At 43.4% G+C, this 25,622-nt stretch overlaps 1 pseudogene; it reads left to right on the top strand.

Annotated features, from left to right (window-relative positions):
* Positions 1–344: 344 nt before the first annotated feature.
* On the top strand, positions 345–25,316 carry LOC142795420 (sarcolemmal membrane-associated protein-like; annotated as a pseudogene).
* The last annotated feature ends 306 nt before the right edge of the window (positions 25,317–25,622 follow it).

Genomic DNA, 25,622 nt, shown 5'->3' with positions numbered 1-25,622 from the left:
CGCTGGCCGCCCGTCCCGCCGCCGTCCGTGGTTTTCTACCTGTTTCTTTTTCTGCTGTTGCTGCGGCTGCCTATTCTCGAACCGGGCAAATGACGTTTTACGCTGGGCGCTACCGTCCGATTCTCCCATATGACTGCTTTTTATAGAAAGTGCTGGGCCCTACACGAACGAGGTAGGCCTGCCGCGCCGACTCTCATGTGCTAACTGTGTGTGAAACGTTGCGCACCCGGCCTCGTCCACTACGAGACCGCCGAGACGTCGTGAGCGGCCGACCCCGACGTTTGCCCTCCGAAACAATCGTCCAGCTAGCGAAAGGAGAGCACCTCTCACATCGGCAGCCAGGGCTCCGAAGAAAATTCTGCTGGCTCGTCGCAATGGAAACGAGCCGGACGGCGCTGTTTGTGTGCCTCGCTTGAAACTACAGTACAACTACACCTTCGCTGTGGCTGCAGCTTTGGCGGCTTGCGAGATGTCTTTCGTTCGTGCCGTGACCATGGCTTTGCCGTGTGTTTGCCCATTTGCTCGCTGTTGTGCGGTCTCCAAATGACTTTGCGTGTGTCGCAGTGTTAATGGTTGTCTACCGAAAGGATTCCGCCAAGGTAAGCAAATTAAATGGCATCTCGAGTGCAGCGACCGAGCGCGGTTTGGGAGGATTTGTAGAGATCTCGCTTCGAGATAGGCCCGTCTTGACCGTCGGCAACACGAATTCGTTTTCGATAGCCCAATCGTGTGAAACTTTTTCACTATTTTTCAACCTCGAAGTTTCTGTCGTTGTTTATACCGGTGCAGAGCTGATTCTGTTTGCTTGGGTGGAGCGCTGTCGAGCGTCGATGTGCAAATAGAGCCGAACCGGGCAATGAACCGTGGCTTGCGGAAGGCTTGGCACTCCCTGCGGCCATCGAGTGCGTAGCTCGGCGCGGTTTCGTAAACTTTTCTTCATCTCGGCAGGCGACGCGTTTTAGCGGACTCGATGAGCTTGCATAATTGCGAACTGGTACCGATGCATGGTGCTGTGCGGTCGCGAAGCGTCATTTACTTCAAGGGCGTGTGGTATGTGCATGCAGCCTTGACGTGCGTTTGACGCCGTTTGGCTCGCTACTTGTGTTGGGACTAGCAGTGACGCGCGTATCCGCCCAACCACAAAATGTTTCTGCTTGGAGACCATAATACGGATGCGGCATTCTTGACAGCCGGCTCCGCACCAGTTGCCCGGCTACGCTGCTTGCTTTATATGTAGTGCCGCTGACATATAGCCTTTCCGGAGTCAATGTATACTTGAAACACCGTCATTATTGAATGCTTCGACGCAGGGCGTATCACGCGCAACGAGGTGACACTGGAGTGCGTGCACAACGGAGATTTTCCGCTCCGTATCTCTCTAGCTTTATATTTTAGCCTGAACCATTGACCTGAGTGATTCGACTTCACCGCATGGTGACTTTAGTTGCCGACACGTTGTCGAAACTTGTGCACATTTTGTTTCGGGCCTTTTGCACCAACTTCACCGTAAGCAGTATAACATCACGCACTTTTACCATTTGCATGTTTTCTCATTAGTCCCTGTGTATTCCTGAGGCCCTGCCTTAATTTGTGATGGACAACATGGGGCATTATGGTAGAACCGTTGCGACTTTCTGAAAGCCACAACGATATGAAGGAAGTGGGAAGGTGGATTCTTTTTCCCGGTCTCAATCCTAAGGGGCACCATTATATACACATCAGCTGAAATTAGTTACATGTACTTGGGTGTTCTCTTCTAATGGCTTGTGAAAACAGGTCATAGGAGAAAGTGAGGTGCAACTTGTGATGGCTTGATTTTCCTGAAAGCAGCAACTGACAGCAAGATGCCCTTGCTTTGCTTGCTTTTTATCATAATAAGCATTCCTCCTTGTAATCTCATAAACACAAGGCTCTAAGATAAAATAATTGGTTCAGAAAGCTTTCTTTGCATTTTAGTACTCTGAAGAAAAAGGAATATAGAAAAGAAACATAAAGCATAATGTCTGACACCTATAATAGGCAATTTCTATTTTAATTGTGCTAAATAAGTGCAGGCATTGTGCTCACTGCAATAGTATAAGCATGTGGTTATACTACCAATATTGTTGTAAGCCCCTGTTTTGATAAGTGAACTTGTCAAAATGTCAATTCCAGCAACAGCATTCTCTGTTCAACAACATCTCATTGCTTCAAGCCTGCCTTTTCCCCTAAACTTTTTTGTCTGTATAGGTATCCTCGGTTTGGCTGCAATTTTTGGACGTAGTTCACAAAAGTGCATGCCAAGTGCTGCACCAGTTCTTCTAGTGTTAGTGGAGCATGACACTAGCAGTTTTGGTTCAGTGGTCAAATTGAGGGTAAAAGTGCTGCAACACTGATACCTTGCGCTATTTGCGAGAGACTAGAACTCGCAGGGAAGCTAGTGCCGATGAACTCGTGTGCTAGGACGTCAGATCGACTGCAGAAGGGCAAGTGGTGCGAGCTGCGCTCGCAAAATTGAAAACTAAAGTGATGCACTCTTGAACTAGCGCAGAAAATGCAGCCGAATCAGACCGTATATTAACGTGCACATAGAAGTGCAAGACAAACGCACAAGGTGACCATGCAATGCTTTATTGAAGTCTTGCTCCTATGGCTAAATTCCTTTTTGTTTTTTTGTACTAAAAATGCTGTAAAAGGTCATGACACTACCATAGATAATGCCTAACTGTTTCTCATAAGTAGTTTGTTTACACAATCACATTTGGGTAAACAATGCTTTTTCACTGAAACTGAACTGCATGAGTTAACTGTAGCATGTGTGTGGCATGCTCACGGATTGAAAAAAAAGACACCTTAGTGCTAAGTAATGCACATACCTTCATTTCAAGTGGTCACCATAGTGTTGCAGTTAGGGTGTTCGGCCTGCTGACCCGAAGGTCGCAGGTGGGGTTCCAGCCGCAGCGGGGTCTCATTTCAATGGAGGTGAAATGATAAAAGCCCATGTGCTGTGCAATGGCAGTGCACATTAAAAAACACCAGGTGGTCAAAATTTCTGCAGCTCTCCACTACGCTGTGCCTCATTAGCATAGCTCGATATTAGCATTGCTTTCATTTCAACCATCTTCAGTTTGTCAACAGTTGCATTGGGGGTCAGTACTAATGTTAGAGGCCAGATTCGTAGCTACAGCCTGCTTCAGTTGTCAAGTGCTTGTGCTGGACTGTCGGCCCAGTAATGATGGGATCAAATCCTAGCTGTGGTCACCGCATTTCAATGGAAATGGCATCCTAGAGACAGGCGTACTTAGATTAAGATGCATGTTAAACAGATGGTACAAGTTTCTGGAGCCTTCCACTACACCATCCCTCATAATCGTATTGCGATTGAGGAAATGTAAAATGCCACAACTTTAAGATTGCATTTGTAGCTGCAGGGTGTGGCTTTTTAGAAAAGTTGTGCATACCTGTTGTCATGACAACAGTTTTGATGTTGTGTTTCAATCCGCAGGTACTGTACATTCTTTTCATGCATTAAAAAGATTTAAATTGCTCAGGTGTGTAAATGCTCCTATGTCCAGGTCATTTTCAAAACTCGTTCTGTCGTAAACGCATGGCTTCTTGCTGGAATGTAATTTTCTGTGTGTAGTGCGAGACACTGCTTTATTGTCTCAATTTCACCGCACCTTTAATATTCTATGTCAAGATGCAGTGCAGTGTACAGCGATGAAACTGTGTGCATCCATACTAAAATAAACTCGGTATGCGCAAGTGCGGCTGATGGACACTTTACACTATCTGAATATTCACGTTTATTTTGCCCATGTAAGTGGAAAGTACTGCCGTACTGGTTGTCAACTGGGCTTGTTCGCATAATACAAGAAATTGTTCAAACACAGGTCCAGTGTTACAGAACGTGGCTACACATCTATTGTCAACGGCAAAAGTTTACGGACCGCCGCATGCTAAACTGCCTGTATTCACAACGTATTGGTGTGCCATCTCCCGTCGAACTTCGCGATAGCCCGGAAACTGGGTCTCCGTGATATTCACTAGTATATCAGTTTTCTCATATCGTGCTGAACACTGTTAAGTTTGTTGTTTCCACTTAGCGCACTTATCTGTGATATTGGTGTCACACAACTACTGTGATAGCAGAATCAAAGCTACCACGCTGCGCTTCCAGTGGTGGGTCATTGCGTAGGTACCGCTTTATGAGAAAGTTTACAACCGACAGCAGTTCTGCATATAGACTGCCCTCCAGACACAAGCATGGAGCCGCGGCTGCCGAAGAGCTTGTCGTGCCAGAAAGTGACAAACTTAAAAGTATTCGTGTCCAGTAGCAAAATAGGCACGCCATCAAATGAGGGAGGGATGTGTTCTGGGCATGGTGCTGCTGTCGATTGCCTCTTGTGTAGTGATAATGTTGTGAGGAGGCTCTTGGCGTGTTTGCCTTGTCATTGAACTTTTGTGATTGACTACATTTTCACTCCAATCTTGTATTGGCACTGGTTGCTGCATTAGTCCTGCAGTTGAACGTTTCTGTCTGTAAGAGGCTGGTGAGGTGGCTTATGATGATTTGAATGACCCTTCTTAGTGGCATTGTGGTTACGATGCTCGGCTGCTGATCAATCCAACGTGTTTTCAATTTTGGCTGTGGATGTCTCATTTCGATGGAGTCAAAATGTGACCAGCCCATGTACACTGCTCTTCAGGGCGCATTTAAGAACCTCAGGTGGTTAAAATTATCCAAAGCCCTGCACTGGGGTCTTTCTCGGAGCCTGAGTCACTTTGGGACGTTGAACTCTACAAACCAACCAACCAACCACTTATTATTGAATGCTTGGCTCGAGGAGCAACGAGTAAACTATACCTACATTGCAGGCTTCCGCTTGGCTCCCGTATCAATGCATGGCTTGTAACCTAGCCTTGCAACTGTATTGGATAAGATAACCATAAAAGACTCTCAAGGAAAGAAGTGTAAATTTTCCTTGTTAAATGAAATATTGATGAGAACTAACAGACAATGATGCGAAGGAACCTAGGCATCGATCTACTCCATGGTGTGGCAGGCCATTTCTCCTCAAAATATTTCAACTCCTTTAACTGGCGTTATTCTGGCAGCATTCTGGCAGAACAGCGTTATTCTGCGAGCATGACTTTACCTTAAAAACAATAAGTGATGGTGAAAGAGAGGCTAACCTGCATATGTGAAAGCTTATGAACATCGGCTTTAGAACTACTTTAGGTTCTGTAGAAAAGTCCAGAAGCCTTTTCCTTCCTTTCCATCATACAGTTTCTCATAAATACACTAGAGGAAACTCTGGAATAATATACACTAGAGGAAACTCTGGTGCTAGTGTCTGGGAGAGCTGCAACTCACGACGCTTCAGCCAGCATGGGGTAGTACACAAATTTGTCTTATCTTTGTTCTTTCGGCTCTGTTTGACTTTACGTGGCTTGGAGCCGCTTTATTATGAAATGACAATCAGAAAATGTGCGGCACTTGCATTTCACCACCTTAACATTTTAGGCTCACATATTCAAATAGGGTCACCAAAGTTCACAATGGTCTGTTCTTTTACATTAAAGAAAACCAAAGCGCTGCAATAAACGAAGCCACGAGTGCGTTCAAAGCCTGCAAGCATGAAGACTAGGTAACTTTGCGTACTACCCATCATTCCCACAGAGGTTGAATGATTGCAGTGACAGATTCTCTTTTAGCAAAGTTTAGGCAACTATATGCTTTTAATAGCCTAAAAGGCTTGTGTTAAGAATTTTCTAGGAAAGCTAGGTTTTTTGGTGATATCCTTGCTTTTTTTTTCTTTTCTTTTTTCTCTTTTAAATAGATTAATTTTACTGAACATTGATTTCTCTCTCAATGAACAGATAGTGTGAATATTGGGCATTTCATAGATTGGCTAAAGTCCCTGGCAACCCCCCCCCCCCCCTCAATCAAAACTTTGGCGTGGTTATATAGCAAATCGCTGCATTTAAGATACTCAAAGATCTGAAGGTTATGCAACTGAGAAGCTAACTATACATAAATGTTAGAATACTGTCCATTGGCTGTAATAAAACATGCATGCACACTTTTACAAAATGAAAAAGGCTAGAACAATGCAAGTACCAGCGTTTTCTGTTGTATTCTCTTTTTTTGTGTGTTTATCTTACTACTTCCAATTTATGTGCACTTTTTGAATTCACAAAACGTGTAGCTAACCTTCTCAACAAATACATAATGTTGATACTGTCAAAAGTTGCTATAATGAGATAGGTAATATGAGTCACTGAATACCTTTGCTTTATTAATTTGTAATGATCATGTTAGTCATGTGCTGCGAGTGGCAATAGATGTTTAAAATACATGTTTGTTTTATTAAGGATCAACTGTACATGCATCTGGGCATCTGAAATTATGGTATTGCTCATACCATCAGCGTAGTAACTTGCTCACTGACTCGCACAGGTGGATACCCAGATAGCAGCCGCCACGGCTACCCTGGCTGAAAACGGGTCGGCGTCGGATGAGGCCGATACCAATGAAGGCTGGTGTCCTGTCCCTGGGGACGTGACTCCGCCCGCAGCAGTGGGGAACGGGGCACCCCTGCAGCAGGTTCCAGTGTTTTCGCCGGCTGATGTGCCACCACCCAAGCCCGGGGTACCTCGAGCCGTCCTCACTTGCCGGCCCAACTCGCACCCATTTCCCGAACGAGGTGCTCGCACTCGACCAGCCTGCCAAGGTCGGTCCGGTCGGTGGCCCGATGCCGACAGGCATCCGAACAACGCCATCTTTGACTGCAAGGTTCTCTCGCGAAACCATGCTCTGCTCTGGTATGAAAATGGAAAAGTGAGTGCCGAAGCTTCCCAGCCTTTTACTGTTTTATCAGGCTGTGTATATCCACTTCGGGTGCGAAAACATGATGTTCTGTTTGCAGATGGGTCAAATGCACAACATAAATTCTAATCCATTAAATATTATGTTTAAAAAATGAAGCAATGTGTTGTTGCAGGAGTTATTCAATTTTGATTGGCATGTAATAGAATATTTAATTCTGCTGCAATCACTTCATTTTTTTACATAAAAAGAATGAAATCGTAGGCTTGAACACATGTGTGCTATTAGTCTTTAATTACATTAGTTTTAAGAAACAAATAATGCTTTTGACATTGGTCCGGAAAAGTAGCACGTTGAACAACCCACCGAGCATGGTAGTGCCTATGTCAAAGAGATTGGCAAGTCATATGTGGCACATTGAGGTTAGGTCAGGACATGAAGACTACGTAGAAGGTCCAAAAAATGCATTGAGCTGCGTATCTATTTTGCTCTCTTCTGGCCGCAGGTCGACACAACTTGCGTAAGCAGTGTACACAAACACAGCCACCGATGCGGAACGGGATGTACCGTATTTACTCGCATAATCCTCGCACTCGCACAATTCTCGCACCCCCCACATCTCCCAACAAAAATATGATTTCTTTTTTTCCTCGAGTAATTATCGCACCCCGAAAACTGCTGCAATAATGTCGTCTGCTCTTTCCAGCCACTGATAATGATAGCGCACGTCATCTGGCGCCATCTCTTAAGCATCAAGCGTACTATTGCACTGATTCAATCCAACTCAAGCTAAGCCGAAGTGGCCAGTGCGCGTTGCGGCGTGTTTTGTATGTTGCGTCGGTAACTTCTCAAGCTATGAGGCAATACTGAAGCTGTACGGCTGCTGCTTTCAAGTTGCAAGTAATAGATAATGCACTAAAGAACGGCAACAGGGCCGCCGGTAGGCCCTTCGGAGTCTACGAGTTTTTGTGTTCGCTACTGGTGATGGCTGCTGAAAGCCACCAAGTCGCGTTGGGCCTGCCGTGTGCCTAAAACTGGGATTGATTGTAAACTTATTTCTTAAGAAGGAAACAGCGATCAATTCTGTTAAATAGCCATCAGCCCAATACTGACGTCCCACGCTTGCCTTTTGAGGGCTCCTGTTGAGCCACTAGAACGCTATCGCAACGTCCGCAAGCTTTGCGTTATGGTATTCTAATTCTCGACTATTTGCTTCCACTTTTTGTTGTCTCAATCAAATCTTGTCTCGTGTTGAACCTCTGCTTTTATTGTTGAGGTAAGTTTTTGATTAGTACTTCTTAAGCTTGCTGTTAGTTGCTGGTGTGAGAATCCTGACTTGCGGCCACTGCATTTTCTTTTTCGCTCTGTACGTTTTTTGTAGAAAGTTTTCCCCGCGTAATTCTCGCACCCCCCCTCTTTTCATCGGTTTTCCGGCAAAAAAAGTGCAAGGATTATGCGAGTAAATACGGTATAGGTAGCCTGCATGGGACATCACTTGTGCAGTGCCCCGTTATACTGGCGGGAATCTGCTTTCTGTATGACTGCTTGCCCGCTTTTTTGAAGCTGTAACTCATAAGATGATTTGAAGCATCATAAAATGCATGCACTGGCCAAGCACAGCAGTGACTTGAAGATGCGTACTTTCTCACGCAACTCTTCTATGCTCGAGTTATCTGCATAGGAGCTACCGATGCATATTTCCGTGTGTAAGTAAGACAGAAATGCAAAGCAAAAAGCAGCACAACTATATGGCATCTGGTCCCTCTGCATGTTTTTTCGTCTGTCGCTGCAAGTCTTGTTCACATAAAGGAGCATTTACCAATTGGACTAGCAACAAGTTTTAAAATGATGCATTTTTGTGGCCACCACACTGCTAGTGTTACTGGGTGGCAAACGATAGAGAAACGAAGAGGCATGCCACTGATGTAAGTTATTGTTGAAAGCAAAGACGTTAGGTTATTCAGCGACAGAGTAAGAGTTCTTGATGGAATTATTGTTAAAAGCAATGATGTTAGGTGTCCAGCGACAGAGTAAAAGTTTTTGATGGGAAAACGGTATTTTTGAATTACTGAAAGGGCATGTACTTCTAGGCGAAATACTAACAAGGGAGCCTACTTATATGTATCTAATGAAAGGGAAAATTTGATGGGCATATTTACACTTCTCAACTTTTGATCGGTAACACACTACTGTCACCAAATCGAAAAGTGTGCCACCGTCGTATTCGATCGACCAGATGTAAGAACATACAGGGCAACAACCTGGCACATCATGAAGAAACTCGGCTTTGCAGTAGAAAATGATGTAGGTTTAGCTATGAGAGATCGAAAGACAATGGGATAGGTTAGAGGACTTGCTTGATATACTAGCAGATATTGAGAGGAAGAAATGGACCTTGGTAGGTCTTATCACGAGAAGTGCAGATTACCGATGGTGAGTTAGAATGTATGAATGGACACGAAGAAATAAGAAGTGTGGCCCACAATGGCAAAAAGGTCGAGTTGAGCGACAAAATAAAAAAATTCTAGGCATAAGGTGAACTCTGCTCAAGCACAATAGGGTGGGTTAGAGATAATTGGTAGATGCCTTCATCGTGCTGTGGACTGCCTGATGATGAAAAGCCATTGTTGCAGTTGCCGATCTTTGTCTTACCAGATTAAAACGCTGCATTTTTCTTTTTGGTGATTTCAGTTTTATCTGCAAGACACCAAGAGTAGCAATGGCACGTTTGTCAACAACCAGCGTCTGAGCAAAGGCTCTGAGGAGTCGCCAGCCCAGGAAGTTTGCTCTGGTGACATTGTACAGTTCGGTGTAGATGTGGTGGAGAACTCCCGGAAAGGTGAATTTTCTTTTTTGAAAAGAGTTCCTCAAAAAGAAAAGTTTTCAATATTTTAATACTGGCTTCATCACAGTAGTCTGGTGGCTAAGGTACTCGGCTGCATTTTCGATAAAGGAGGAAGTTCCCGTGTGCTCATATTTGGGTGCACGTTGAAGAACCCCCGGGAGGTTGAAATTTCCGGAGCCCTCCACTACGGCGTCTCTCATTATCACATGGTGGTTTTTGGGCCTTAAACCGCACATATCAATCAATATTTTAATACTTGAAACGAGACCTTGCACATAATAATGATAGTAGGATTGCACATAGTGCGAGATTACCAACTGCAGCTGTGTTGCGGTTGTGGTGCTCGAGGGCTGACCCAAAAGTCGCAGGATCGAATGCCAGTGGCAGTGGCCACTTATAGATGGTCCGATTGATGTAAAGCGTCAATCTAACCATTGGTGTAAGAGATTGGTGTGAAAAAAACACCAGGTAGCTGAAATTTCCAAAGCCCTCCAATAAGTGGCTCTCATTTATGACATCAAGGTTTCGGGACATGAAACACCAACAATTACAATGTTGTGCTAAATTTGTAGGGCCTATCAAGTTTGTTTTTGTGATTCAGGAATATTGTCATACCATGGCATAAGACTTTCCGGCTAGTCCCACTTGCGTTGGCAACAGGCGTTACTTTGTGATCCATGCCTTTTGCACAGGCAGTCTCAAGCATCTTATGTGTGTGTGCATTGAAGAGAATCGGCAAAACTGCATTTAGGTTGATGTTGTGACACTCATTCTAATGAGCATATTTAGCATTCTATATGTATCCTTTTTCCTATCTGGCATCTATTGATGGAAATCTGCATAAGGTGGTGAGCCAAGCTGACACAATGATTGTTAGTGGGCACTGTTCTGTGGATTTTTGTTAGATTTTGACTAAAATCTTGGTACATTTTTTACATTTGTGAGTAGCCGCTCTTCTAGGTAATGTTTGTGCTTAAGGTGGTGAAAAATTGCTTCTGTGTGTACGTATTGATTTGTACTCCCTATACTTACGTTTGGTGTGCCCACATTGCTCTCACTTGTTCGTGTGGGTTGTTTTGAATAAAATATTCTTGTTTTAGTGACCCATGGGTGCATCGTTGGCAACACTGCGGCTCTTCCTGCCCGACGGGAAAGAAAGCCAAAGCCAGGTACAGCCACATTGTTTACATGCACAATATTCTTTTTGTACTAGCCCTTTTTTCTTGGCATACTCAAAGACTTAAAACTTGCATTAATTGCCAAAAAATAGTTCGAAAGATGCATTTTAGAGAGAAACCTTCTAACCTGAATTTCCAAGTGGATTTGACAAGTTATCTTCGTGGGCGGCTCTTTTAAAGAGTGAACATCGACGTTATCTGTTCAAGCATCTGCGTCGTCTCTTCTGTCTTCATGATCACCGATCCTTCTTATTCCTTCTTTCTGATCCGCCTTTGCAGAATACCTGGCTAACATAATGCAATTAGGGCCAACCAGTCTGTCTTTTTAATAAGGTGTCTCATGAAGATATCTGTCTACTGTAATGTGCAGTGTATTTGTTGGCATTAGTTTTCACTTCGTGATGTGCTTGACAGCGATGTTTTGACAGAATATTGCATTTCTTCATTCTGTTTTCACAGCCTTTCATATCTCCTTGTTTTTAAATGTTTGCTCCATCTGTTTGTGTGTTTCAAGCTGCATGTCCGAGAGACTACAATCGTCATATACTCCCAAAACTTTTCTTTCATTGCCAGCCCTTCTACAACACTTATTCCTGCTGGAGCTGGTACCTCTCAATCACAACTCAGGAACTGTATCAACTGTCCCACTGTATTCAGGTAGGTTTGCAAATCAAGAAGAACATACTTCTGGGCTATTTGGCCCGCCTCGTGCAATGATAACACAAATGGATACGTATGGTGCATTGGTACTTCCAAGACTTGAATGGTTTCATGACACAAATGCGATGTAGTACTGCAGCCATTCATGTCCATTGTTTCCAGTGGCCAACCAAACAACGCTTACTTCTGATCTCCTAAAAAGTTCTTTTTCAGATCGTGTTAATGTAAAATGGCTCCCGTGCAAAATTTTAATCTTTTAATTGCATGAAAGTTGTGTCACGAAAAATTGCAGAAGTAGCCGCTTTTGAATCCAGGAATTAAAGAAGTGACGGTATTACCGTTAGCTGGAAATGACCTTGAGCCTAGAACATTCAAAAACCAATTGTTACGCCTGTGCATCACTTCACGAACCAAATGAATGCCCACAGCCAGCTGTAAGCTTTCAGCAACAAATACATTTGTCGTACGTTTTCATAATTGGGTGCCTTTTTTATCTGTGGGGACTGTTCTTTAAGGTCAAGTAGTTGCACCGAAGATATGTTAAAAGTTATCATAGCCTCCACAATCTAAAGGAATGCTCATTATACTTTTTATTCTGACACCAGAGCCAGAAATTTCAGCATCATTATTTTTCTTCCTGACTATCATCTGGTGCCTACTTCTGAGACAAAAAAACTTCTCTAAGGTAGTGGAGCTCTCGCAAGCACTTTCACTTGTGGCTTTTCTTTTTCTTTTTAACATGAGTCAACTTGATACTAGTATGTGGAAGATGACTTATGACCTTCAATAGTGTAAACCTGGTATTTCGAAGCATAAAACAATTATTGTTCTCGATCAGTTGTCCTTGGTCAGCTGATTACATATCGCAAGATTTAAGCATTGATTAATTTGTCTATAAATGTTAAAATTGATGTTTACAAGCCGTTTATGCTGGCAGAAAAAAAAGGTTTTTGCATAAGTAGTTGGGCAATAAGCTACAAAGGAACATCCAGTGAAGAATTTTAGCAGCTTGCCTGTTTTTCGCCTGAATCGCATAATGTGCTAACATTTGATAATACACAGAGCACAGTCTTTCTAGGAAATGGACTATTATAGTAATAGTATATCAAGGGGTAAATTTTCATAAATGGCATCATAATTTTCTTGCAAGAGAATGGTTCATCATACACAATAGCAAGAAAACGGCCATCCTAGAAGCTGTATACCGTAACACCGGCAGCCGGCCAACTCGTCTCTCTCCGACTCTATTTCTGCGTCGGGCATTTCTTGCTGTGAAGCAAAGCAATAGACAAATGTAGCATAAGTGCTTCCTTCTTTCCTATACTAAATACTAATTCCACTCGAGTTGGCATTGGTATTTTGGGGCTGCACTGTCTGATGGCCTGGGCCGCTTTTCATTATTTGCCATAGTCTGTCATTGTCTAGGACTATGTCGTACACTCAAGGCTCAGTGTAACGAACCTGCATATAAGAAAAGATGGTTATAACGAAGTAAATGAAAAATAGTCGTGTAATTCATATATAGTGAAACTTCGATTACACGTCCCCGGTTTCGCGACACCCCGCATTTTACAACGAATCGGTTAGGTCCCGGCAATATCTCCATAGGAAAAATGTATTAAAAACCTTGCTTATACGATGCAGTTTTACGCTGACCCCACATCTTGCAACATTCAGATTTTGTCCAAAAGAAAAAAAAAATGCCTTTACTGAAATCAAGCGTGGACCAAATATTCACTAGTGCTAAATAAAAACTTGCGTTCCCCTATGTTGACGATTAGAATAGTAGAGATGGAGAGAGATGTCTTCTTAGAATGGAGAAAATTCACTCTCCCGCAAGTTCATGTGCTTCTACACACGCCGTAATCGTGTTTGCACGTATCTGGGGTCGTTACCTAGTCAAGCTCTATCCACACAAAGTAGCTCCAGCCGGCCAAAAAGCTGATATTTTCACGTTTTCGGTCCATGGGAACATTTTTCTGGTCGACATACAGCAGGTCTTCCGCCTTTGTCGCACTCGCAGTCCCAGGCTTGCATACGCATAAAGGTGCAACGCACCTGTTTTCACTGCGAGAGATTTACTTTCACTTGACGTCCACGTTCATACTAACAGCGGGAGACATCACATGCATAGCTGCTCAGTCGCACACAAAGGCATTCTACGCACTCTCGTGGTTGGTCGTTACTATGTGATAGCGATGGACACTGTGTCTGACTCTTCTGACGGCATTGTAGGCCCGTGTGCTCAGATTTGGGTGCACGTTAAAGAACCCCAGGTGGTCGAAATTTCCGGAGCCCTCCACTACGGCGTCTCTCATAATCATATGGTGGTTTTGGGACGTTAAACCCCACATATCAATCAATCAATCTTCTGACGGAGAGGCTATTGGCAATAATGTTTCGGTTTCATTTTCATGCGCAGGCAATTTTCGGTCTTTACTTATCGATAGAAAAATGCACGTAGGATTCGATTCTATTAAAAACTTGAGAAATAGAGGTTTCGCTCGCACCTCTTTCAACTAAGTTACGCTGCCATTAGCTGTCGCTGGCAAGATAATTCATCTACTTTTCTAGCAGAGGCACAAGGTCGTGCCATAGGCTTATTCAGGCGGTCTATACCCATTTCTTGGGGCAATGCTGAGTGTCCATTGCTATATTCTTAGTTTTTCAATTATACAACGCCCGTAGTATACGATGGTTTTGCGTTGGTCCCCTGAAAGTCGTATAATCTGCGTTCCACTGTTGTGTATGAATATACCTTTCCTTTACAACGAATTTTCCGTTACAACAAAGTATTTTCATGTAAGATGCAACTTTGTAATAATGTTGAGTATACCATATTTATTACTGTTATCAGCCTCTCAATTATGGCAAGCAGGAAACAAATAAGGAAAAATGGAACATACTGTTTTGGGATGCAAACTGTAGGGACTGTATTTTGTGTAGGTCCGTTGTCAGTGCATTTTTTTTTTGTTTCCTTGTTAGGAGGCACTTCACAGGGAGCAGATTATTCAGACAAGATAGCCACACTTCAGCGAGTCGTCACGAGCACACAAGAAGCCAGCGAGAACAATTGGAAGGTGCGGAGTTGTTTTTCTTTGTTTTGGGGGACACATATATTATTTCTGGGCGAAGTTTTTAGTCCCTGAATTACTCTTCAAGTCGTTTCTTTTTTTAAATATTCAAATTTAATTGAATAATGCCTAACTAATTGATGTAGTCTGATGCTAAAATTATTATGCACATTAATTTTGAAACTGTTCAGCAGGAGTATTGATTCAGTTGCCTGAAACAACAGTGCTAAAGTTCCCACAGTCGTCACTTAGCGGCTCGGGTGCTGCATTGCCAAGTTCAAGGGCGTGGCCATGGCAGCCATGTTTTAATAGGCACAGAATGCAAGAACACCCATGTATAATTTAGATCTAGTTGTACAATCTAGAACAGAGGTGCGATAAATTGATCCAAAGTTCACCAGTACAGCATGCCTCATAATCTCACCATAGTTTTTGGTTTGTGAAACCCCAGAATTTCATTAAATTTGTTATGGCACAATGAACTGTACTGTTAAAGTGCAGGTTTTAGCGTAGTGAAAAATAAATTAACGAATGTGAAATCCTTTGTGTCACACGCAAAGTGTATGCAACAATGCGGGATCCCCTGAACATTTTTCTGCGAATGCATACTCTATTCTTGTCATGTTTTTAATATTTTCGCATGTGACATGATTAAGGCATGACATGCTTTTAAAAATATCTTAGAGCTGGATGTAAAAAGTTTTTATCTAGAGCTGTGTGAAAAGTGAAATTCTGGCTGCGAAAGGAATCTGAAAATTGAAGTGCTCAGTGCGAATTGATTACTTTTCGTATGTCTCTTAATAATGCTAAAATATTTTTCAAGCGCTTCGAAGCAAAACTGCAGAAAAAAAGTTTGAGATGATTCCTATGCATACTTTGTTTAATAGCTGTCTTATCAAACGAGGCAATGCAGAAGCCAAATGTTATTTATGTGCATGATTTTGGGCAACCGAAGTTTTGCTGACAACACTTTATTAGGCTTGCGCGAATAGTGAATTTAAGGTCTGAAGCGAATTTTGAAGTGATTAGTGATTTTCCTCGAATAATTTGATTCAATTTCCAATAGCAGATATGGCATATTTTTATAAAGAAAAATGGGCATATTTGTGAATACCTCACTAACCTGCACAATATACATGTATTTTTCAGGTAGAAACAAGGCCTGTGCAAATGCCTTTTTGTTTGGAAGGGGGGTTAAAAGAATGTGGAAACAACTTTGAATTGTAGCAGGATTTGACTTTCAGAAGAATGCAATCAATAACCTGTAAAAATATGTAACATTTAAATTTATTCTACTTATAGCATAATAGCCGTATAACGAGCTTTTAAACTTTAAAAAGTCGTGAATCGATTTCAGAGTAATGTGTGCATTTAACCTTCAAGTGGGGCTTCGCGGCAGTGCGAATTTATCTTAAATGTTTCCCACGGTTTAGCACATTTGTATTGCAGTGAAACCACCGTTACAGGGTGTATGCACAGATTTGTATACATTTATTTGTTAAAAAAAACTTGTGCAGTAAAGTTGTGCTTGGTTCTTTTTCTAATTAGTGCTGCTTCATTGGAGCTAATATCTTGATGAGAAGCTGTGAAAGTCTTTTTACTAGCTCGGTGTGGTCCAGAAGTTCTTTTTTTGGTGTTTGCAGGCCATGATGAAGAAGACCGGCTGCTGAACAGGATTGAAACGCTTGAAGCGCAGTTACAAGCATGTGCTAAGGTGAGAATGCAGTTTTATTCTATATTATATTAAGCACAGCTACACTGTTGCAACAGAGTTGTGCATGAAATGGAGGTGGAATTGTTGTAGGCCCGTGTGCTGCAGAATTGGGTGCTCGTTAAGAGAACCCCAGGTGGTCGAAATTTCCGGAGCCCTCCACTACGGCGTCTCTCATAATCATATGGTGGTTTGGGACGTTAAACCCCACAAATCAATCAAGAGCTGTGCACGAAGATGATACGAAGTTTTCATTGCGTTTGAACATTCATCTACGGATTTCACAGCTTTAAGCGTAGCCTAAATCATCATAATAACATTAGTTGCAGTATATTGGTAAGCAGGAACTGTAGTGCATCTCTAACCAGTACTGGGTTACGTGTGTTTGTGTTTGTATTTCATTATATTTATGGCGACCCTTGCACAGGGTTCGCTAAAAATTACCGCACGGCATTTTACCACGCTTACGATCCCTTGCTTTTTCAGTCAGCTACGATGACAAGTTAAGAGAAGAGATTGCTCGGCTACAGAAGGAGCGAGAGAGGTATGAAGACCCGCAAAGGTAAGCTTTCCTTTATTCACTTAACTCAATTTGCACAGACCACTACAGCCAGAAAAAAAATCAATCATTACGGAAATGCTTTTTTGCAGGAGTCGTTGAAGAAAGCGTTACAGGAAAAACTCGAAGCCCTTCGACGTGTACAGGAGCTAGAGGTATGCCACTGTACTATGAGAGCCAAGCTGCCTTCTTGGCATGTGCAGCACTGGCCTCTGTCCCAAAATGAATCCACTGTATCTCATGCAAAGGAATAGTTCCTTTTTCATTCCTTCTGACTGAGTGTACGAAAGATATGTTCGCATTGTTTTTGCAGTATACTACTTCCAATAGCGAGGACGAATGCTCGCGACTGCGAGAAGTCTACGAAGCAGCTCAGAAAGAGATTATTGCCCTGGCGACCCGCACTGATAAGCATCAAAAGGAAATAGCACAGCTGCAGACCCAGCTCAAGGTTGGTGAATTGAGGTCTCATGGTCTGTTTTGTTAACGCTCACTGAAATGCAAGGAAAGTGTGCAGTGGGCAATTTTTGTTTGCTCTTGACAAAGTGTTGCGAGCTCTGGCATTATTACTACAGCCGTCTAGTCCGTCATCCTCGGCAGATTAATTCAATTGCCATAGTTGTCAGACTTAGTTTGGCTTGTAGGTATAAATTTGACTACCTAAACAAGTAGTATGTTCCTGTAACAAGGCCCTGGCATGTTCTTGGTGTAAGAACTTATAAAACCTGTTGGTGGTTGCGTTATGAATTTGTTAGCTTGTGTTATATTTTTATTTATTACGTGAGACCCAAAACGTTGAGGGGCGATTGTGCTGGGTGGTTGGGTACAATCATCAATAGACACTCATGATGATGTCTGAACTACACTGCGAATGCGTTGCAATTAATATAAAACACAATCTTAAAGATATGTACTAGCAGACATTTAAGGGTTGAAGATGATGCTATGCTTATTTTACAGTGTTTAGTTTTCTGCTTTCTACATTCCTTTACTTGGTTTAGTGTAGTTTTTTGTCCTTTGATGTCAAATACTGGTATTATATGTACAAAAATCATTTATATGCTTATGCAGGAAGCTGAGGAGCTAAATCAGGCCATGACTGAAGAGAAAAATTCTCTGGAGAATCATATCCAGGCACTCAGAGTGCTGAACTGGTGCTTTCAGCAAAAGTAAGTTTCACATTGCATAGTCTTGCTTTAAACACCAAAGAAAATATGTGCACTAAATCTATGAGCACTGATTCAACTACCATATGACCCGCCACCATAGTGGCTATGGTGCTCGAGTCCTGACTCGCAGGTTGCAGGATCGTATTCCGGCCGCTGTGGCCACATATTCGATGGCGACCAAATTGCTTGAATCCTGTGTACTTTCATTTGCCTGCAATATTAAGAACCCTAGGTGGTCAAAATTTGCGGACACCTTGACTATGGGTCTCTCGTAATACTCTGCCCTCATTATAACATAGTTGCATCTGGCATAAGCTGCGGGCAGCACTGGCTCCAAAGTTTCGTCATTCTCGCTATCCGATTCCTCCAAATCGCTCTCGTCACGTACTCCATTCACAATGCGCCAAATCCGTGCACGGTTCTGCAGTGTAGGTATCGGCCCATAATTAAACCATCGCAACAGATGTCCCACCACTCTCCCTGTCGGAGTCGTCAGCGCTGCTACAAATCGCCACCGCAATGGTCCTCGTTCGGAAGCTTCAGGCTCGGCATCGGGCCCGACGTCGACGAAGTCGGCCTCGCGAAAACAGTTTCGCGCACATGTTGTCATCGCCGCAGCCCACGAAATATTCACCATCTCGACAGCTGAATATCGGGACGTCCAAAGCGGCAAATTGGCTGCCAGGCGGTCAATAGCTATGAGCAAGCACTCCGCAACGCGGCACCTAACGCACGGATTACTTTCAAGCCAAGTGCACACTTTCAATGTTTTGTTGAGCGGCACGAAAAAGCGTGCTAGTCCTCCTGTCGGCCATCATGACCTCACACGCACATCAAGAGCGAGCAAGCGCGCACATGCGACACACATGCCAGAACGCGTGGAACAGCTCTGGGCCTGTTTCCAGCCAGAAAATGAAACTAATTCGAACCATTGTGGCAGGTGTTGTGGAGTGGTAGAGACGGGCGAAGGGGCTGTGATCAAGAGAGGGGAGGACGCGGCAGGAGGGCGACCTTGAAAACCAAAACACATGGGAAGGAGGCAGGTTGGGTGGCTTGCTTGAAAGGTCCGCGAAACTCGCACGTAGAAAAACTTGGAAAGAAACTGCACGACCGTCTAAATCATTGCACGTGGTGGTGTTAGAAGAATCGGCGGCCGTGGTCAGAAAAGCGTGTTGCTGCATCAGCGGGTTTGCGTGGCCTCACAAACTTCGATATTTCATGATTCGTTCCACGCAAATTACTGCAGCAACATCACAAACGCCATGCAGTGCCCATTGCAAAAGGCGGCAGGAAAGCAAACGAGGCTTATCCTTGCCACGGGCGAAAGATACAATACAAAGGGTGTCACGAGCACGTCTCCGTGGGCAATCAGGTTCACGGTGACACGCCACAGAAGGAATTGGGCCCTCGCAACTACCGTATGCTGCGCACTCTCACGATCAGTGACTACAGGGCCCGATCAGTCGCATTGGCTCTGAGAGGCACAGCTTGGCGTAGTAAGATCACGCGGAGAACACACCACACCGCTCTTCAACCTAGCCTGTGAGAGGGGTCAAGGTCACTCCCGTTCTTACAATACAGACAGCACGCAGAAGGGGAGAGTCGTGTTAGGGCGTGAGAATGGCAGAAATAGGCGAAAAGCCCGCGTAATGGCAATAGGCTAAAGCTTCAATTCCCACAAATAGAAAAATAAAGTTTGTAGCGGCCGTCTATTTCATGTTTAGTGTAATTTATGCACTAATCCCCTCAAGATGCAGAATATTTTGAATTAGTAGTTTTTGTTGACTTAGTTGCCTTAGATTCTGAAGTGTAATTGTACTTTTCTTGCTGTTTGGGGTGTGTGGTAATTATGTACAGTACTGTAATTACTCGAATGTAACGCACACTTTCTTTCCAGTTAAGGGAGGTCATAAATCGCATGCGTGTTAGAATTGAGTACAAAAAAAAAAAATGAATATGGTCATTCTATTGCCATCTGCATTTTAAAAATGGCCGCCCCTACGCGCGTCGGCATGACGCGTCGTTTATTTCTGCCATTGTGTTTCCCGTGTGCGTCACGTGTGCTGAGGAGTTCGTCATCTTGTAGTGCATCCACGGCATGGAAGGGCAGACTCCAAAGACTCGACGAGTGTACCACGATGCCGCTTTTAAAAGAAAAGTGATCGCGTGTGCAGAAACGGACGAAAATCGGGTCGCATCGCGGTCGTTCGTAGTTCCCGAAACGTGCTTGTGGAACTGGCGGAAACAAAAGCAGAAATTGTCGACATCAAACCTTCACGTAAAGGCTTCAGTGGACCACAGCAGGGTCGGATTCCGCAAATTGAAGAGCTGCTCGCCGAATATGTGTTTGAGCAGCGAGCGGCACAGTGGCCCGTGATGATACAACTGCACTAAGTGTGGGGAATGCAGTTAGCCTGGAAAAAGGCTAACGCGGAGCCAGTTCAAAGCTAGCAGCTGCTGGCAGGCTAACTTTATGAAGAGGAAAGGCTTTTTCGTCAGAAGGTGAACGGGCATATGCCAAAAGTTGCCAGAGGAGTACGAAGAAAAACTTCAGTTTTCAGAGGTTTGTCCTAAACTTGCGGCACAACAACGCTACCTGCTTGGGCAAATCGGCAATGCTGATCAGACGCCTCCTTACTTCGACATGCCTGGCACCACAACCGTCGAGAAGAAGGGGGAGAAGCAAGTTCACGTGCTGACATGGGGCCGCGAAAAAACTAGTGACGGCAATGCTCTGTTGCACGTCAGATGGGCATAAGCTTCCTCCGTACCTGATATTTAAATGGAAGACGCTCCCGAAGGAGTCGTTTTCCTGAGTGGTGTGATCGTGCGGGCCAAAGAGAAAAGGTTGGATGACGACGAACCTGGTCGCAGATTGGATCCATCACGTCTGGTGTAAGCGGCCCGGCGCCGATTTGGGCCTGCGAGTGATGCTCGTGCTCGACGCGTTCAGGTGCCATCTCGACCAACGGGATCAAGGACAAGCTCGCTGCGTGCAATACGCACCTTGTAGTCTTACCTGGGCGGCATGGCGTCACAACTTCAACCGCTAGATGTCTGCCTAAACAAGCCGGTGAGGACAAGATTCGGACGCTTTACAACGACTGGCTGATCAATGGCCGACATGATTCATGCCAGGCAACAGGATGAAGCGCGCCTTTCTGCAAGACTTTATTGTGTGGGTGAAGGACGTGTGGTGTGCAATACCATCAGCCATGGTCATCAAGGCATTCAAGAAATGTGGCATCTCCAATGCCATGGATGGTACCGAGGATGAGATGCTTTGGGCCGCTGACAGCAATAAGGAGTTGTCCAACAGCGACGAGGACTGACCTATTACGCGACTTGTAACGCCGCCGTAGTGATCACAGTTTTAGCTGCAGGGCCGGCTGTTTGACTTTGTGTTTTATATTTCGAAACTTCAGCGCATCAAAACCCAAATACTTGTTCTCAGTGTGCGAAGGTTGACTCCTACGGACTCTTTTTTTTTCTCTCCGTTGCAGAAAATGGGTGCGTGTTACAATCGATGTCTAATTTCTTTTTTTTTTTTTTCGTCATGGAAATTGGGTGCCCGTCACAATCGAAGGGGCGGTAGAATCGAGTAAATATGGTATTATAGTGTTGTAGTTCATACATCTGGATCTGGGCCTCTCACTTTAGCTATTGTGTAATGTTTAGGCTTGTGCTAATAGTAAATTTTAGGTTCGAGGTGAATTTGTAGTGAACAGTGACAAATCGAATTTGGAATTCGGAGTCTATTTGTACAGGTCACATGCCCTGTAATTCCAATTCTTTAATTTTGACCTGCTTTATGTTTTTGGTCTGGAATTGCCTTTGTGTATCCTTGTTCGACCCACCCCCCTTATGTAGTACCCCCGTCAGGGGCCCTTAAGGGAAAATAAATGATGATGATGATAGTTTATATCACATAGTATAAAGAAAAATGGCATATATGTCATGACCTAACTAACAAGCACAATATTTTTTGAAAGTTTGAACAAGCTTGTGCAAATGCCATTCTTTTAGTTCAAAGGAAGTAGAAACAACTTTGAATAGGGGTAGAATTTGCCATTCGGTAGAGTGCAAGTGATAACCTGTAAAGTATGTTAGGTTTTAAAATTTACTGTATTAGAGCATATAAGCAGGTATAACAAGGTTTTAAACTTAAAAAAAAAAGAAATGAATTGATGTTAGAGTCAGTCAAGTGCCAACCACTGGCACGCATATGCAACGCGCCTACGCGTCAAAAGTGTCTAGTCGCGCCTGTGAAGGAAAAGGGCGCGCAACCATTGGCACGCGTTGACATCCACGCGTCCAAGGCCAATGCACAATGTTGCTTGACCTTTTGGCTTAAAACTGTCCAAGTTCAGCACAGAACGGCACATTCCTAACTGGAGCGGGTTTATATGTTTTAGAGGATATGAGAACACATTAAAAAATTGATAGTGCTTCACCCACCACAGTTTAGTCTATTTTAGAAGTAATTGACATTGCAGTGCCCAAAGTAACTATAGTGGTATTCACCAGGAATCAATATCGGTGCGTGTGTTGCTCCCGCGAATGAACATTCACGTCTAGCATACTGTACGTCTATAATAGGTCTATAATAGGCGTGTGCAGAGTTCTCCTTAAGGAGGAGGGGGGGATGTTTGTTGCAGTGCCCCCTTCCGTGTAGGGGCTGACTTAGTGCCCCTCACTAGTATGTTAATATATGGAGTTGACATTGAGCTCCCCCCCCCCCCCCCTTCTCTTTAGAGAATGAGGCGGGCGGCTGCCCTCCTGATCAGGTTTACAAACCACCAGGTTTCTATACCTGCACTACAAAATTTGTTAACAATATCTTGAATATGCTGGTACCTTCAGTATATTTACACATATTTTATAGCACTCAATTCAATAATCTTGCCTGAAACTTCATGATCTGACCAGATTTAAGTCAGTCGTAAGACTACAATTGAGGCCAGGGTAGCAGGCTTCGGCTGATGTGTGTGCATTTGAAATATCCTCTAATGCAACAAAGCACACCTGTTTGTTATTGATACAACAGATATTGGTCATAAGATAGGAACCAAATACTGCGTAGAATGCCTTTGGGCATTTTCCATAGTCGAAATGTGCTCTAATGCAACTAACCTGAGCTGACACTTCATGATGTGGACAGATATCGGTCATAATATTAGAACTGAAACCTTAATGCAAGACTCTGTACGTTGTCTTAGTCAAAGTATTCTCTAAAACCACAAACGACACAAAACTGTTTATGAAGTCACAGGTATCGGTGAAAACTTTCTAGACGTTGTCTTTAGTCAAAGTATTCTCTAAAACGACAAATGACACCCAACTGTTCATGAAGTCACAAATATCGGTCATAATATTGGAACTGAACCCTGAATAGAAGGCTTTTGCACGTTGTCTGGAGCCGAAATGTTCTCCAGTGCAACTACCCACACCCTACTCTTCATGATGTGACAGATTTAAATCATGAGGCGGTAATTGTGCCCTTTGCGGAGGGCTTTTGAATGATAAGCGTATTGAAAATATCCTCTAATGCAAGAAACCGCATCTGGCTCTTAATGATACAAACAGATACTGGTCATAAGAATGGAACCAAGCACTACGTAGAATGCCGCTGGGCATTTTTTATTGTCAAAATATGCTCTAATGCAACTAACTGTACTTGAAACTTTCATGATAAGACAGATATTGGTCATAGGACTGCAACTGAACCCTGTATGGAAAACTTCTGAACGTTGTCTGCAGTTAAAGTATTTTCTAAAACGACAAACCGTGCCTAACTCGTCATGAAGTCACAGATATCGGTCATAATACTGGAACTGAACCCTTCATGGATGGCAGCCAAAATATTCTCCAATGCAATAAAACACACCCGACACATCATGATGCAACAGATATTAGTGATCAGATTGGAACCCAGCACAGCGTGGAACACTTTCGGATGGTATATTTATTTTCAAATACGGCAGCCCTATGTGAGGCTACTGCAAAAGTGGCAAACATATATACAAAATGAAAGGATTTAAACAGTAATATCACAATAAGTGTGCCAAGGTAAACAAATATTCATAACCCTTGAGCGCACCCCGGTAAGAAATCGGAGAAGTAGAACATTATTATAATACAAGTGCCTCCAAAAAGTCAGACACACTGGTATTAGGAATCAAACCAAGTAGATCAATCCAGTGTTTGATAACTTTATTTGAACGTGTTAGAGAGCACTACAAATGACATCTAAGCTGGATGATGGATGGTGAGCTGGTGGCAAAAATATCAAGCCCGGCTTGATCCCTCGCGCCCTCCTCGCGTATGCCCCTCCGACGCCGGACGCCGAGAGGGCGCATTTGATGCTTTTGAAGACGCGTAGACGCGACCATACGCGTGCCAGTGGTTGGCACTTTAGGCAAGTGCTTTCACGGCTTTGTACCCTTCCACTGCCGTGAAACCACCTTTCGAGAGAGTTACATGCGGTATTATATTATCCATTTGTTAATTTAAAGTACTTCAAAATTATCACTTTAAATTCAAATCGAAGATATTTTGAGTGCATCAGTATTCATTTGAATATTTGCACAAACTTTTTATGTTAGTAGTTGATATACAACTTCTGTATATCACAAAAAACCGTTCCTACATTCTCGTATTTTTTCCAGATCGAGTCTCTTCGAGCCGACAATGATTTCGCGAAGGAACAGTTATCAGCCATGAAAGGTTTGTTCCTATATGATTATTTCACAAGCTTTTCAAATGTGCCTTGTAATGTTAGCTGCATTAAGTCATCTGTTCGAGCAAGGACAGTGAATGGGTCCCATAACTGTCACTCTTGCGTGGTTCTGTTAGGCACGCTTCGTTGGAACTAATTGTGCTTTTTCTTTCTTACAGCTCGCTTTGATCAAGTGAAGAAAGCGCAGTACATTGAAGATGGCTTGGAAACACTGAATTCTAAGGAAAACATGCCGAATCACGACGGTGCGTTCCTAAAGATGTCGTGGGGTCCCTTGCATACGTTTTTCCGTAACCTGCTCGCTCGAGCAAGGGTCATTCTCGCTTACGCTTGAGTTCACAAGTGTCTAGAGTCTTTAGAAGAAAAAAAAAAAGTAATTTGGAACGGGAGATTCCAGGTTGTATTAAAGTAAAGATCTTGAAAGTTGCTTCTTGGAAAACGTCTCATTAGGCTCTGTTTATCATGTCTTTGTAAATCTGTGCATTGTTAATGTATTCTTTTCTTTCTTTTTTTTTTCAGAGTCGAAGGATACTGGAGGGGAACTGTTCTTTGAAAAGAGCCTTGCTGATGAAACCATGAAAGGTGATTGCCACATTAGCTTCTCCCCGTGCAAAGTGCCTAAGGATATCGCGTAAATAAACCGTTTTCGGTTTTGCTTTGTATATGTAGATTACAGGCTGTCCCAGCGTATATGAATTGATAGCTCACGCTGCTAGGGGTTCGTTACACTTTCATGCAATTGTCATGCTATTTTCAGTGCGTGCTGCGTTCAGCAATAGCTACCCCAATATCGCTCACTTCTTGGAATCGATGATCGAAGCATCATTTGGATTCATTGCTTACACCCTTTGTAACAACTAGTTTCAGGAGCCACGC

This window comes from Rhipicephalus microplus, unplaced genomic scaffold, assembly GCF_043290135.1.
Source record: "Rhipicephalus microplus isolate Deutch F79 unplaced genomic scaffold, USDA_Rmic scaffold_665, whole genome shotgun sequence".
NCBI lineage: Eukaryota > Metazoa > Arthropoda > Arachnida > Ixodida > Ixodidae > Rhipicephalus > Rhipicephalus microplus.
This window is presented reverse-complemented; position numbering and strand designations above follow the sequence as displayed.